Here is a 15,794-nt window from a genome sequence, read left to right as displayed (position 1 = left end):
ATTTTGAGTGTGAATTCTTGTTTGCTCTACTGTGTTTAACCTACAAATGACTGGCAACCAATCCAGGGTGTTAACCCCCCCACTTCCTCATCCAAATTATGGTGGGATTGCCTCCAGATCACCCGAGAACCAAATGGGGAAGAATTATCAAAAATGGACAAATGATGCAGCGATTCTGATCTATCAAGGCAACATACAGCCTTCAAATGTCCATTTGTTTACTCGAGGAAAAAAACAGCTCAGAGGTAGCACTTCATCCACACAAGGAAAACTCTCAAGAGACTTTCCGAACTTGGGAGCAGTCCAAATTTGGAAGCGGCACAAATTAGCCCTGACCTTTTTCGTTGGTGCAAAGTGACTATGTTTACGACCCGCTCACGTGCAAAAACAACCAGGCCATGCATCTATTACCTGCAAACTTTTTTCTATCCGCCAATTATGTGGATTTGTCAGTGCTGCTTGAGTTCTCCCAATTAGTGTTCTGCAGGAGCAAACAAAAAACATTAAGATTAATTCGTAGCATCTGCCGCAGGAGAGGCCGAGCCTCCATCAGATGGGGTCAAGGATTAAAGTAGAATTGATGACGTGAAGTAAAGGGTGGTGGGGCTAAAGGGTTTGCGTGTGTGGTGAAATAACAACAAACCCTGGCCACAGACCACAATGCTGCGATTTGCCGCTTTGATTTAGCATGGCAAACCTTTGGACGTGCTTTAATTAGCAAGCATTTAACGCTGTTTTTCACGTTTAGTAGGCGAGGTGATGAATTGTATAATTACAGGGCTCCCTGTGTAAATCAACGATGGGGACTGGAGCGGAGAGGCTAATTAAACATGCGGCGATGTTCCAGCGTTTGGGACACTTGTTGAATGTATGGATGAGCTCGACCATGCTAATAGAGCTCGATGCATGTAATAAATGCATTTCTCCTTTATTACACTCAAGAGAAAAAGAAGGTGAAGTCACTTTGAATGTCATCGTTATGGGTGATGAGCCACATGCTGCTTCGTGAAGTCGAAAGATGAAATGATTGTTTTGTGGAAGTAATATGAGAATTTTTACATTGTTGATGCGCGGATCTACTAAACAAAACATAACCAAACAATCATTGAACGTTATTTAGGACACAACGGGCAAAAACATATGACCCACATGCTGTTTCACCAAGTTGATGTTGCGTCATACTCCAGTTTTGTTTTCATTTTTATTGTGATTGAATTGTGTGACTTTCGGGCTGCAAAAAAAAACTGTTGATGTTTTACAAGGAAATGAAATGAAGGTACCATTTATTTAAAAAAAAACATTCAAAATTAATTCAAATAAGCATAAATAAAGACATTTGGAAGACATTTAGAAGAAAAAAGTATGTTTGATAAAAATATAAGTAATTATAAAATGAAAGGAAAACATGTACGAGGGAACATGAAAAATACAAGGAAAGTTTAATCAAGGTGGGGACATTTTAATCCCAAATGTGAAATCTGCTTTGAAATCTAAAAGTTGTAATATACTAAAGAAAAAAAGAAAATTTTATCCAACATTGTCCTATTTAAACACCGACATTAAAACCAAAACGAAAAAAACACCTTCCTTCTGTTTTAACATGCTCCTCTACAACGTCCCATAACCTTACTGCCCAGACAATAATAATAACAATACTGGGTCATAGTAATAAATACGTTTACAAAGTGCTTTGACAGAGTATAGCATACATAAAACATTGTTATGATCAAACTGTATATTATATAAAATTAGCATCAGCAACAACAACAGCAGCAGCAGCAACAACAACTCCTGTACAATAAGGCTTGAAAAACCCAGACAATACAGGAACCCAACAGACCCAAAGAAGACTTCTGTTTCGTCTTTAAATGGGAAGTCTGGTTATTGAATTAACAATATATCAGATAGGTAATGTCATATGTACTGTACCTTGAAAATTTGAGGTTAATCCAATGTCATTTAATGGTATTTTGAGAAGATTATCGGCAATTCCGAATTATCATAGGTGAGAAATCCGAGCAATCAGCACTGGCTATAATTGTCAAAACATAAGTGAGCCTTTGTTTGCGCACGTAATACGTAGCATCCGCGGACGTAGGTCATGTGACTCACCAAAATGGCGGCGCCCATAAAAATTTGTAATTGCCGATTTAAAAAACTTCTCAAAACACCATTAAATGATATCGGATTAACCTAAAATTTTCAAAGTACTCTACGTATGACATGACCTAGCTGATACATTGTTAATTGAACGACCGGACTTCCACTTTCACCAGTCACCCATTGCCTCAGTCAATGGACCTGTTCCATTCATCACATATTGTGAAAGATCACACACACAGCTGACGCCTGATTGGTCTTGTCTGACATTTTTAAAATATTTTCTGACAAAGAGGTTCTGGAGTGTCCTGGGCCATATTGCTACTGATAGCCTTGATACCGTTGCAGCCATTTTCGCGTCGAAAGTGCTGCCGACGTCCCACTCGAATCACTTCACTCCACTAAACAGCCTGTGAAGCCTAATGTCCCGTTCCCGCTAAACGACCCGTCGTCTGTTTTACATGCCGCCGCAACGCAACCAAACACCTGCTGGGGGCTTAAAAGGATGCCCATGGCGGGCCCACTCCTTGGCTTTTCTAATCTGCCCTCACCTGAGAGGCCCAGCACATCTATTTAAACAGTGTATGCCAACCATGCTGTCAAAGGATCGTTTCAGAGCTGGACGACATTTTCTGATCCGCCAATGAAATCTTCTTCTTTTTTTTTCAGCTTGTCCGATAGGGGTCGCCACAGCATGTCATCTTTTTCCATTTAAGCCCATCTCGTGCATTCTTCGTCTCTACAATTGATGCACAAATACAGATACATAGTTGCTTTGTAGGTTATAGTTAAACTGAGACAAAATGCTGTGAAAAAGTAATTCCTGAATATTATTTGAAATACTGAATATCTCTTGAACACCTCCTAAAATGTTTTTTTTCCTCTTGTCCATTTCTCTTGATGACCAAGTTTCATATCAACTATAACAAATAAACTAAAATGGTAAAATTGGTATAATTTTTTTCTGTAATGGTCTATCTTAGAAGTATAAATTTGTATTTTTAATGAAAATCGCATAAGCAATTAAGAGGAAGAGGAAAAAAATTAAGCAACAAGTAAGAAAAAAAAAAAGAAATAAAAATTCATGTTTTGCCACAAGTTAACGCCTCTGTTTTTCACATTTAGTTCAAGATTTTTAACTTTTAACAGGTTGTATAACTCAAAACAAAACCAAAGTTACTCACAATAATAAAAATTTGTTTTTTCATATGTTATCCATATATTGCATGAAGCCCCCGTGCCTAATGGGTTTTCTCTAGGTACGCCGATTACCTCCCACATCCCTAAAACATGCATGGTAGGTTAATTGAATTCCAAAATTTCCCATAGGTGTAAATGTGAGTGAATGATTGTTTATACTGTATGTGCCCTGTGATTGACCTTTTCTGGTTGTACCCAGATTCCTGATATAGGCTCCAGCACTCCCGCCACCCCAGTGGGCATAAGTCGTATGGAAAATGAATGAATATGTATTTCATATCGATAATTTAGCATTGTCGCTAACACAGCAAGCATAACATTTTACTTAATTTATTCCCATCCATTCTCAACACTGCTTATCCTGGTTAGGGTCGTTGGGCACTTGACCCTATAAGCCACTTTATACTCACTCATTCGACAATGGCCGGATTGTGCTGTCAAAAAAAAGTTGCTGTCCGGGGAAAGTCACGGAGCTCATAACTCTATTACATTTTAGTCACATGCTGTGATTACGTACTCAACTTTCCTCCCAGCTCCACATACCACCTACACCGCCGCCTTCTTGATCGATTTTGCAGCATAATTAAACATATCATCTGGTCGTCAAGGCCGGGTTGCCATTGTTTTATTCCTTGCTATGGAAAGGAAAATAAAAAGTCTACCGGAAATAACCAAAATGCAGTGTTTTTGAAATATATTTTTCGTATGTTGAACAGGATTGCACCAAACACAGCAAATATATTGAAAATAAAATGTCTCATTAAAAGTGTTCTCTCATGGCTGAGTTGGGGCAAATCAAACTTTATGTCGCTTTGTTTCCTGTCTTTTTTTTTTAAAAAACCAAACACAGAAATTGGCATTATAAAATAAAAACGTCTGTTTTCCAAAAAATGTTGTTGACTAAAATGTCCTCCAATTCTGGAACAACCCAATAATATTTTTCAGTGCCACCAATTTATCCTGATTTGTTAGTTAGGTTGTCTGCTCACAAGAGGCACTTTAAGACTTCCACCGTTCAGCCAGCAGGGCAAACAAGCTGTCAGAGGTGGAAATGAGACGAGCAGTGTTCCGAGAGTCGACCTGATGTGAAAGACTTTGTGCAAATATCACAGCGTGACAAATCACGGGCGCTTGTGTTATAGCAGAGGCAAGATGAGTCAGTCGCTCGCACGCGCTGTCACTTGCACTGAAACCGAGGAGGAAGATGATAAAAGTAACAAACGCTTTTATACTTGGCTTTTAGTTCTAAATCAGTTGATTTTTCATGTTGTTTTCAGGCATATCCAGTACAAACTGTGTTGACACTTCCGCCCTGCATTAACGGGTAGCTGCAATAAACTTACCGAAGTTTCTCATGTTTTATGCACACCCATATATAGTACGCTCCCCCAAAGTTGACCTAAAAATTTTGGAAAACACTTCTACCTATACATTATGGATTTTTTTTCATCGCGTGCTTTTGCTTCTATCCATAAGATCAAAACACTAAGAATTATTTGCATAAAAATACGATTCTGAAGCACTTTATTTGACCATGTAATACTTGCTTTTTTTACTTCCTCTTTTAAAACTCATAGACCTTCTTTTTAAGTAAATGAAAAAACACAATGTTGTGCTCAAATGTTAGAATACATATCAAGATTTTTAAGATGTGTACAGTTCAGGACGCATAGAGACAAACGACCATTTGGACTCTCATTCACACCAACGGGCAATTTAGTCTTCAATTAATGCATGTTTTTGGGGTGTGGGAGGAAACGAAGGTGTCCGACAGTTTTTAGGGCCAGTGGTTTTTATTTTATTTTTTTAATTGATGGAAACAAATGCTAAAAGACACTGATTCCTGTCCGTACCAGCCGATGAGGCACATGGTTGGTGTTTTTGATACTTTGAGATGTTTGTGTGATTTTTGTCACGATTCATTGTGATGTAAAGTTGAAGTTTGAAGTCCATGTTAAGCCCTCCCACCCCAATCATTGGCTCTTTTGTTGGTTTGAAGAGTAAAATAAACACTAAAAAGTTTCAGTGCAAAAGTGCAACCAACTGTTTACCTTTTTAGCTGTCTCAATGTAGGCAGGCATTTTATTGTTTCACTTAACCAGTTGGCTAAGAGGTGACTTGCTGTGTAGGCAGAGACTCTAAGCGCATCACACACTCCACAGCATGAAAGAATCCTTTGCACAATATAATCTTATTAGTGTTGCACTGAGGCATCTGATCATTCATTTAAACAAGGTTAAGACACTTCGTCCGCTGTCACCACCATTGTGTAAAAGCACGTCTTTGTGTGCATTTTCCTTTGTTGTTTTTCGCCGCTTCTTCGCGGTGGGTGGAAGTCAGCCATCGAAACTGGGAACTGAAATATATCAATTCGAACAAGAACCAGAACGCTAGTCCCGGTTCAATGCCCAACTTTAAACGTTTTACTTTGAATAAGATGTGTATAATGGTGACTTCTGAAATATTAATGTCCTCAAAAATAACAAGAACATATTTGAAAAGGCATCTGCTGAATGCTTGCTGATTAACAGCCTTAATCCTGGCATCAGTCATCGATTAGCGAATTCAGCAAATGGCCACCAGTAACACACAGTCACGTATGCTTTGACAATGAAATAATATCAATTGACAAGCTTTTTTATTGTGTAAATTAATGGTTAGTTTTGGCCCAGCTTGGGCACAAAAATTCCCATCCCCTCATAATGTCAAAATTGTGTTTTCACTCAACGCTTCATCCTGCACCCATAGACAGACGGAATGCGCCACCCCAATCATCTAATCTTGAATCACACGGAGACACCTTCACTGCCTCACAGACAGTAATTTAGAGAATTTAAGCACCAAGTGTGTGTAACACAACTGCAGTTTAGTACACTACATGATTGAAAAAGCACGTCCTCTTTCCTCTGTCATTTCTTTTTTTTTTTTTAAAATATATTATTTCAGCGAGTAAGGACCCTACTGCTGCTGCTGTGTTACGTGAATTGTTCTACAATTTCTGACTGTATGAGCGAGTAGGGTAGGGGGTGGGGCAACTGGGGATGGCAGAGAATATATGATGAGAGTGAGTTTGTGTTTAGAGGGTAAAGGCAAACACTTGCTTGCATCCACAGCCGTTTGAAAAATGAAATTATCAGTCACTTCATCAATCAAACAACGACCGGTTGAATATCATCACGTAAGCAATGACCACAAAAAAATCTGAACCACATAGTTTCTTGATATGAATGATCACGTATGTATATTTTTGGAATGTATTCTGTGTGTGTAAATGATCCCAAAAGGCTATTGTCAGAGGACAGTTAAGGTTTTTGTGGAACTCGGAAGAAGGCACTGAATATGTGTTACTTTAACAATAATCTACTGAACAGCAACACGTCGACTTTAAAAATGGGTCTAACAAGAAACACTGAAAAATACAGTTCTTAATCAGTAAACCTAATGTATCTGAAATAATGTTAGATTTAGCTTACCTATTTAGGAGTTACCAAATGCAAATGTTCCAACAGGGGAAAAAAATCCTCTTGCTAACTGCTTCTGTCTTACCTATCTTCTCCCTTGACAATCCTAAATTTTCGAACTGTCTTGCTTTCTCTCCTTCTGAACTGTCTAAACTATCTTCAAACTCTATAAACTCTAGCCAAACTCTCGCATCCACACTGTCAAAACTCTTTCCAAGCAGAACTGACTGGAACTCTGTATCAAAAAACCCACATTTTGAATGAAGCCTGAGGGGTTTATAATGCAGTCAAACCTCGCTGCAAAATCATAACCACTTCCCAAGCAGTCAAAAGGCTTTGGGCATCATGGTTTGTGGCTCCTCCCTGATTTAACAAAGCCTCAATACAGACTTTGAAGCCTCAGCACATCCAATGTCTGCATGAAAACCTTTTGACAGAACCAACTAATCAGTGGTGCTGGCTGTAGTGATCAATAGGTAGACTAAGCGCTGACAGCAAGAGCAGCGACTCAGATCATGGCGATAATGCAGCTCATAATCACATATTTGCCTTGAGAGTGTTCAAAGCAGCATCAGACTTTTATGAAACGCTACTCTTCGTAATTCACATAAATTTATGGCCAATCTGATAGGAAAATGGAGCAATATGACAAAACTGCAGTGGCACTTTGATAGCGGGCTAGAATTGATGTTGCTGTCTTTAATAATTATGCTAATGTATATTTCCAGGCTGATTAAAATGCCTGTCACATTAAACACAATGTGGCCTTTTAGCCTGAGTCAGTTTTGGGATTAGCGCCACCTCCCCGTATGCCAGTTTCAATTACCGCCCCTGAAATTGCTCGGCGACCGCCTCGCCGCTGCACCTTCCGCCGGCGACAATCTCCATCTCCCAAAATTGCAAGACGGGAAATCTCGTCACATCTTTAAAGGAGGAAGTTGATTGGAAAATGTGCGGGATTGAATTTGGGTGACACAAGGGGCATCACTCACATCTCCACTTGAGCTCTTGTGATTATTTTGGGATGCAAGGCTGCTGCTTATCTTCCCTGTCGTTGCGTTGTTGCTTTTCCATACGCCCACAGGACGCCTTATTAGGTACACACTGCACAGTCTAATTTGATCTAATAGTAAACTTTTCTATATTGCTCTCATATATACTAGGAGACACCAAGCATTGTCCTTGTAGCTTGTTCCTTGGAAGAAAGAGGAGCAGTTGTACAGACCGGATATGCAGAATGCAACATGTAAGGTCTATCACAGTGACCCCAAGTACACAGCTACAGAACACCTGATCATAACAACTGTCAATACAGTCTCAACTCGTGTGCTGGCTTAAGAGGTATAGATTGATGAGGGTACAGCTGCTAAAAACTGTAATAGTTGTTGAAACGCTTGTTGTTTTAATCGCAATTAGTCTGCTGGCAAAAGCAGTATTGGTTGTGATGCCTATTGGCTAAAGCAGAAGTGGTTGAAACAATTGTTGAGTTAGTCTTGATAAAGTTTGCTGGCTAAAGAAGTAGAGGTTGCAACAGCTGTTAGCTAAAGCATAGGTTTCTCTAATGCCTGTTGGGTAAAGCAGACATGGTTGTTATGGCTATTGATACCATCTCAATTAGTCTATCGGCTAAAGATGTTTATTAATAGATGAATGTTTTCACGATTTTATAAATCATTACTTTTTGGGGGCAAATGGGAAAGTGGGTGCTGCAGCGATTAAATACAGCCTGAGACTTCAAGACAATAAGTCGAGTTAAATTTATTAATAGATCATTAACATTTTGTTTTGCACCGATAACATGTCCTCAACATCTTTTTACAGCAGTTGCCAAGTGACAAACACTGTTCTTGTCATGGTGGGACTGAAAAATACCCACATAATGTCAACAGAGAGCTCTTCGTTGCCTGTGCACCCCACCCCGGAATCATCAGCCCCTTGGGGTTGCGGAGCGGCTGATAGGATTTATAGAGTTGCATTGGCAATGCAGTGTGGATGCATATAGATCATTTCTTTGTAGAGGACATCACATTGACTCACAAATTTCTGTGGTGCATCTTAAAACTGCGGGGAAAAACAATTGCCACCACTTCTTTCTTTCTCTTCCTCACAGGTGGCAGCACAATGCATGATGTACTGAACAGGTGCTCTGCGTGTGTGTCAGTGAGCGTGTGCAATGGGTGTGTAAAGGTTACATAAATACACTACTCCTTCTCTTTGGGCCACTTTGTGGCTCCCTCCCCAGGCCCATGGCAGCTTCATAGATTAAGCCCAGAGAGCTCGAAAGTGCTGTTTAGTATTCTTGCGAGGATGCGCTAAACGCACACAGTAGCTCGGGTGTCCCCGCCCCAGCGCCACCACCCCTCACCCCCATATCACAAAAAAAAAAAAGAAAAATGGAGAAAAATGTGTTCAATCTGTGCCCGAGCTATTGTGAGCAATTTAAACGGAGGAAAAAAAAGTCTGTGGTGACTTGAAAGTGATCATTCCAAAGGCCTGCAAGTCCCATGATGAAAAAAAAAACCCAACAACTGCTTAAAATACTAAAAGAAAAAAGAAGAAGAAACTGAAGAAGTTGTGGTTGATACTGTGTCAACTCGCCTGCTAGTAGTTGTAATATCTATAGAGTCAAATGTCAACTAGAATGCTGGCTAAAGGAGTGGTTGTCTTTACCCCTGTCGATTTAGCCTGAACAAGTCTGCTGTGTGTAACTGTGAGTGATTTAATCCCAGCTATTCTACTGGCTATAGAAGTTGTGGTTGTTGTGATGGCTGTTGAGTTGTTCTTTACTAGTCTACTGGGTACAGAAGCACTGATTGTGACGGCTGTTCCTTAATGCCCGTCTATAGACCTCGTGCACGTTACGTCACAGTTTGCACGGCACCATATTGCCAGTCAAACCGAGCTGCTTGGCAGTGCTGGAGTCGTTGAACTGGAGCAGATTTTTCAAATTGCCCGAGACCTATTGTGCTGTTGGTTGTCACAATAGATGAAACAGTTCTTCAAAGATATCATTCTATAGAATACTAGATGAAAAGACCAGAAAAGATCGATGAGTTGCCGGTCAAACAAAGCTGCTCGGGAGTCTGCTGAACCGGAGCACACTTTTCCCAATGGCTGAGAACCATTGTGTCCCAATAGACGAGACAGTTCTTAAAAGAGATCATTCTATGGAATACCAGCTGAAAAGATCGATGAATTTCGGCAATTAAATGGGATGGATGGTGCCCCACGAAATACACACTCCTGTGTAGCAATAACTTCATTTCAGGTAGGAATTATTCTTCTCAATCTTGAATTATCAAGAAGTATTTATAATGCCATGTTGACTCATTCGAGAACAATGCGTATTTAAAAAAAATAAACGGTCTGTCACAGAGAGGTTTACGGGGGTTAATGTGTGGCCGCAATACGCTTCCGTGTACGGAGGAGACTCCCCCCATCCCAATTTTTTTTCCCAAATCGTAGTTAAAGAATTCGAGTTTGTGTAAAACCAGGGGTCATTTATTTAAATATTGGTATTTGCATTGAAAAATTCCGAGTGGATCCATCACTTTGTGGGATTTATTCTTGATTGAGAACAGATCTAGTAACGAAGTATTTGTTTGCATCCAGACTTTTATACGCTTTCAAACTTTTCCATGTAAATCTCGCCGACTTACTCACCAGATACATGTGTAGATCCAGTAGTCCAGGACAAGCGGAAGCGAATCAACAGTTCAATTTCTTATTGCCGAAAACATTTTTGCCATTAAATATGGATCCTCTATGCCAAGTGTCTCTCATTTTTCCATGTACCTTCATTTATTATCACTTTTGAAATGTTTAACGGTATCGGACAAAACTCTGGCTGTCGTGCGATAAGACATATATTTTTGTTTCCTCTAAACGGAATGAACTTGCAACAATGGTTTGTTGGACCGGCAATATGGCAATGTCACATGATTTGATGACGTATGTGCACGAGTTCTATATTGATGTCTCAAAGAACTGAGAGTTTTAATGGCTATTGATTCGGTACTAACTAGTATACTGACTAAATAAGTGGTTGTCCTAATGCTAGTTAATTTGGTCTCAACTAGTGTGCTGGCTAAAGCAGAGGTGGTCATCACAGCTTCCTATGAAGGATACAGTGATCACGAAACAACTTTCTTTTTGTGAAAAAGAAAAAACGAAACAAAACAACATTCTTCGATTGTTGCCGAGATGGAAAAATTACGTTATGGATCGGGGATCAGAATCAACATAAGCTTAATACCAGCCTAATGTTCATTCAGGAAAATTCAAGATGTTGATGGCTTCTGATTGAGTTTGTTGCCTGAAGAGGTCAATTATTAGATGAGTTAGTTGTCTATATGATTCAGTATCAACTATTTTGCTGCTTAAAGATGGTTCCATAGATTATATTTAAGGATTTTATAATAAAAAAAAAGATTATTATTATTCAGATGACAATTTTGAGTGCTGCAGCAAATGTGGGATCAATTTTATACAACACCATCCTTTCATTTTTTTATTTTTGTGAGGTGGGCATTTCTCCCTGTAGTTTCCAGTCGGAATTCATGGGGCATGACCATATCCGGCCCTCGAGTCCAATTAAATTTAAGACGGTCATGCTCAGATTTAGATTTCGAGTGTTCCATCACCTGATGCTTTGGCGGTTCCTCCTGTGTGCATGCTCACTCACACACTACAACCTGGGCCACATCAATTTAAAGCACACCCACTCACATACACAAAGGAATGAAAGTCCTGTAAAAAAAGGCCTGCGAATTCCCTCTTTTAACAAATGCAGCTCTGGAATGTCATCCGGTGCCAGCAAAGGTGTGTAGAATTGTGTGTCAGTGTGTGCGTGCACGACAGTAATGTGATTTTATTTGTCTTTAGAGAAGCTCAGGCTTGTATATGAGGCGGCATAATGGGGTCACAGTGGATGTGCGGGCCGGGCAGAGGCTCTTATTTCACAGGCGGAGAGATGGAATGTGCGTGGCGTAGGGCCAGTCTAGGGGTCTGACTAATGAATTCTCTCCATTGCCGCCCCCCTCCCCTTGCACCACACACCCCACCTGTAACCCTCCACCCTTCTCCTCTTCCACCTTTTCAAACTCCACCTGGGTATTAAAAGGGGTTAAGCCCTGCAATGCAGCTGTAATGAAACAAGGACACGGCATGGTCGAGTGAATGAAGACTGACGGCTGGAGATGACAAACCCAAGCGTGCCGCACGTAATTATGGCTTTGTTCTGTAATGGGAAGAACGATTGGAGGAAGACCCAACAATGTTCAAACTGACAGTTGCTGATTAATTCTCACTAAAATCTGTTGGCTAAAGTATAGTTTGTCAAGGCTTTGGATTTCGCCTCGACGAGTCTGGTTGTAAAGCCTGTTGGGCAAAGTAGAAGTGATTGTAATTGCTGTTAATTAATTACAAACTACTGTCGTTGTTGCTGGTTAATGGAGAGTGGGACTGACATCCCTATAAACATTCTAAAATAGATATTGTAATGAAAAATACATATAACAGTATTCACTTCAATGTTTATACGGGAAAAAAAAAAGTGAGCGGAGAGGACGTCATCCATGCACAAAGTTGCGCAATTGAGTGTCCCTCGACATCCATGTGGTCGCCATATCAGTCGCGTCCTCTGTCCTTGACGTCATCGTCACTTCCGCCGTTAAAAACGTGCAGTGCCTGCTACTATGGAAGCCGAACAACAGATATTCGCATTTTTCTGACGCCCCTTCTGACACCGAAGCTCTTTTTGAGAAGGACTACACCACACAACCGAGTGAAGTTACCGGGGCAATATTAGACTATTGTTTCGAGCCCTCAGGACAATATTACACTATTGTTTCGAGCCATATACAGACGATATCCGATCTTGGCCAAATCGCATCCCGTCCGATCCACTCCCGCAACGGAGATGAGCCATCGCGGCTCATTGCAGCCGGCCGGTGTGGCTTATGACAAAGCCGAGCGGTGCCGCTATTAGGGGGGTGCGCGCAGTCGAGCCGGGGAGCTTTATGCGCGCACGCGATTGAGTAACGCATTCTCGGCTGGCTTCTTCAGAGCCGCCCCCTTCGCAAAGCCCGAAGCTGTGACCGCCGAACGCGGCGCCTCAGCCGGTGTGGCTGAGTTTCGGCGCCCGTGGTGGCATATAACGAGGAGGTGGAGCCGAGCTATGTTGCTTTCAGGGGTATGTTCAAAGTCGCTGCAGTACGCGATGAACACTATCCAGACATTGTTGGCTGGACGACGCGCACATAGACATAATTCATACGCGGATCTTTTGTTACGTTATGAGAGAGACCGATTACGTGGTCCGCCCCAAACTATTATTTTTTTAGTAGCTGTATGCGCACATCAACACATTTCATATGCGGATCTTTTGCTACGTTATGAGAGAGACCGATTACGTGGTCCGCCCCAAACTATTATTTTTTTTTTAGTAGCTCTATACACACCTACCTGTTATTTGGAACCCACGAAGCTCTCGTCCTCTGCACCTGTCCAATCCATTTTGCACTACGAACAGGGTCTCTTTCAAACTTATGAAGGGTAATTCCATTCTCCCGAGTGTTCAAGCAATGTCCAGCAGAGTCGGCATTTTGGCTAACCCGAAGGAACAACGAGCTACGTTCCCGGAGGTAAAACTAATGGAAACAAACGAGTCCATGAGGGAGTGCCACTGTCCTTTACATCACTTCCTGCTTCTTCTCAAAAACAAATCCCTGAGAGGATTTTAATGGCGGGAGTTACAAAAAGATGTATACGTCAAAATCATGTTTTGTGGTGGAAAAAAAAAAACAGATGGGACCATAATGGCTGTGGGTTTTTCATTAATAGTATAGCAAAAATCATCCGTTTGACGACACTTGACCTTTAAGGAAGTGCTTATAACAGCTGTTAATTCAGTCTCAATAAATTAAATTCAGTCTTCTGCCTGCTCAAGGAGTAGGCGTTATAATCACTGTTGATTTCATCTCAGCAAATCCGTTGGCCAAATATGTAGTGGTTGAAGGAGCTGTTAAGTCAGTGTGAACTGCTGTTAAAGAAGAGATGAAGATGTTAATAATTCTTAATTGGGTCTCAACTAGTCTGTGCTCGAGAGAAATGGCGGTCGTAACTGCGTTGATACTTTTTCAGCTATTGTGCCGGCTAAAGAAAGCGGTGGTTGCAAAAGCTGGTGATTCATCACAACTATTCTACTGGGTAAACAAGGGGTAGTTGGATGATTTATTCTTTTTAATTGAGTTTGACGGTTAAAAAAGTGGCAGTTGTGAAGGCTCTTGATTCTGTTTGGTCTCAATGATTCTGCTGACTAATGGTTTAAGAGTGGTAATGGCTGCTGTATCACTCAAGAAGGTTTGGTGGCTAAAGAAGGTCGGTTAAAACAGCTTTTCATTCAGTCTCCATACTGTCTGCTGAATAAAGAAGGGCTGGAAGGATGAACAGCAGCAAAAACTGTTGAGTAATATCTGGATTTGTTTCTTCAGTGGCCATTTTGGGGCCCTAAAACTCACTTGCCTGTGAAAACATCACTGCCCTGGTGAAGGTCGCAAAAGAATACGACAGCAACAGGATTTGTTGGCTGATGCTTGGACTAAAGTGAGGTGTAAAAGGGAGTCTATTAAACAGCTGCTTGAAACACGCTCTAATTAAAAGGACGACAGCTTTATTAGCGCGTGCGGAAGGAGCAGCACACTTGATTAGTCCCATACGTCTTCATTCGTATTAAAGCAACCTGCTTTTGCTGTTGTAAAGAATGTTTATTCATTGCTTTATTAATCCTTACTGGTGCTGCGTCATTGACTTGGAAAAGAATTCATAAAATACAACATTAATATCAGAAACATAAAATCCACAAATACAGGGAAAAAAATCCATCAAAAATTCACCAATTGCGCATTATCCGAGATGAGAAGAAAATTACATCCAATAGAAAAATAAGTGTCAAATGAGATAAATGGCCAAAAGAAAAAAAGGGTAAAAAATGGTTAGAATAACACAAGTGTGAAGATTTAAAAAAGCAAAACAATTTGAAAAAATTAAACTACAAAGAATAAAACTCTGAAAACAATTTTAATAAACATGCAATGAAAATTTTGAGACAGGGAAATAATACAGAATATTAAAAAGCACAAAAAATACATAAATGGGAAGTGAAATTTAAAATATCTTGTTTTATGAAGTGCAAATCAATAAAAAAATAATACAAAAGATAAAGTGCAGCAAATAAATGAGAAACATACTCCGGATTCCTCCAAGATTCCAAAAAACATGTAAGATAGGTTTATTATTTACAATTTCTGTAAAATAAATACACAAAAGACAGAATTTTGGAAAATGTTAAAAGACTGCTAAAATATGAAAGTTACATGATTTAACCATCGACCCGTGTAAAGAAATTTGAATCTGAATTGAAAAGGGTCCAAACTGGAACAAATCTGGGGTTGATTGACATTTACTTCTAATAGCATCCACATTTATTATGAAGCTTCATTTCCAGGTGCTGCGTCAGTGACTTAGAAGAGAATTCATAAAACACAACATTAATATAAGAAAGATAAGATCCATAAATACAGGAAAAAAATCCATCAAAAATTCACCAATTACATTATACGAGATGAGAAGAAAATTAGATCCAATAGAAAAATAAGTGTCAAATGAGATGAATGGCCAAAAGAAAAAAGTGTGAAAAATGGTTAGAATAACACAAGTGTGAAGATTTAAAAAAGCAAAAAAATTTGAAAAAATTAAACTACAAAGTATAGACTCTAAAAACACATTTAATAGAAATGCAATGAAAATTTTGAGACAAGGAAATAATACATAATATTAAAAAGCACAAAGAATAATTAAAAAAATACATACACGGGAAGTGAAATTTAAAATATCTTACTTTATGAAGTGCAAATCAATAAAAAATAATACAAAAGACAAAGTGCATCAAATAAATGAGAAACATACGCCATACATACAACATACATTCCAAAAACATATAAGATAGGTTAATTATTTACAACTTCTGTAAAA

At 39.7% G+C, this 15,794-nt stretch overlaps 1 protein-coding gene across 1 annotated transcript in view; it reads right to left on the bottom strand.

The window, feature by feature from the left end:
• The window catches only part of rpl38 (ribosomal protein L38), a 53,097-nt gene extending 37,513 nt beyond the window's left edge, over positions 1–15,584 (bottom strand). The window contains exon 1 of the mRNA XM_061810076.1: positions 15,574–15,584. The gene's annotated coding sequence lies outside the window, so the exon portion shown is untranslated. The remainder of the gene's footprint in view (positions 1–15,573) is intronic.
• Between the last annotated feature and the right edge of the window lie 210 nt (positions 15,585–15,794).

The sequence above is a fragment of the Syngnathoides biaculeatus genome, chromosome 22 (genome assembly GCF_019802595.1).
Source record: "Syngnathoides biaculeatus isolate LvHL_M chromosome 22, ASM1980259v1, whole genome shotgun sequence".
In the NCBI taxonomy this organism is placed as follows: Eukaryota; Metazoa; Chordata; class Actinopteri; order Syngnathiformes; family Syngnathidae; genus Syngnathoides; species Syngnathoides biaculeatus.
The sequence above is the reverse complement of the archived record's forward strand: the minus strand, read 5'-3'. Positions and strand labels throughout refer to the sequence as shown.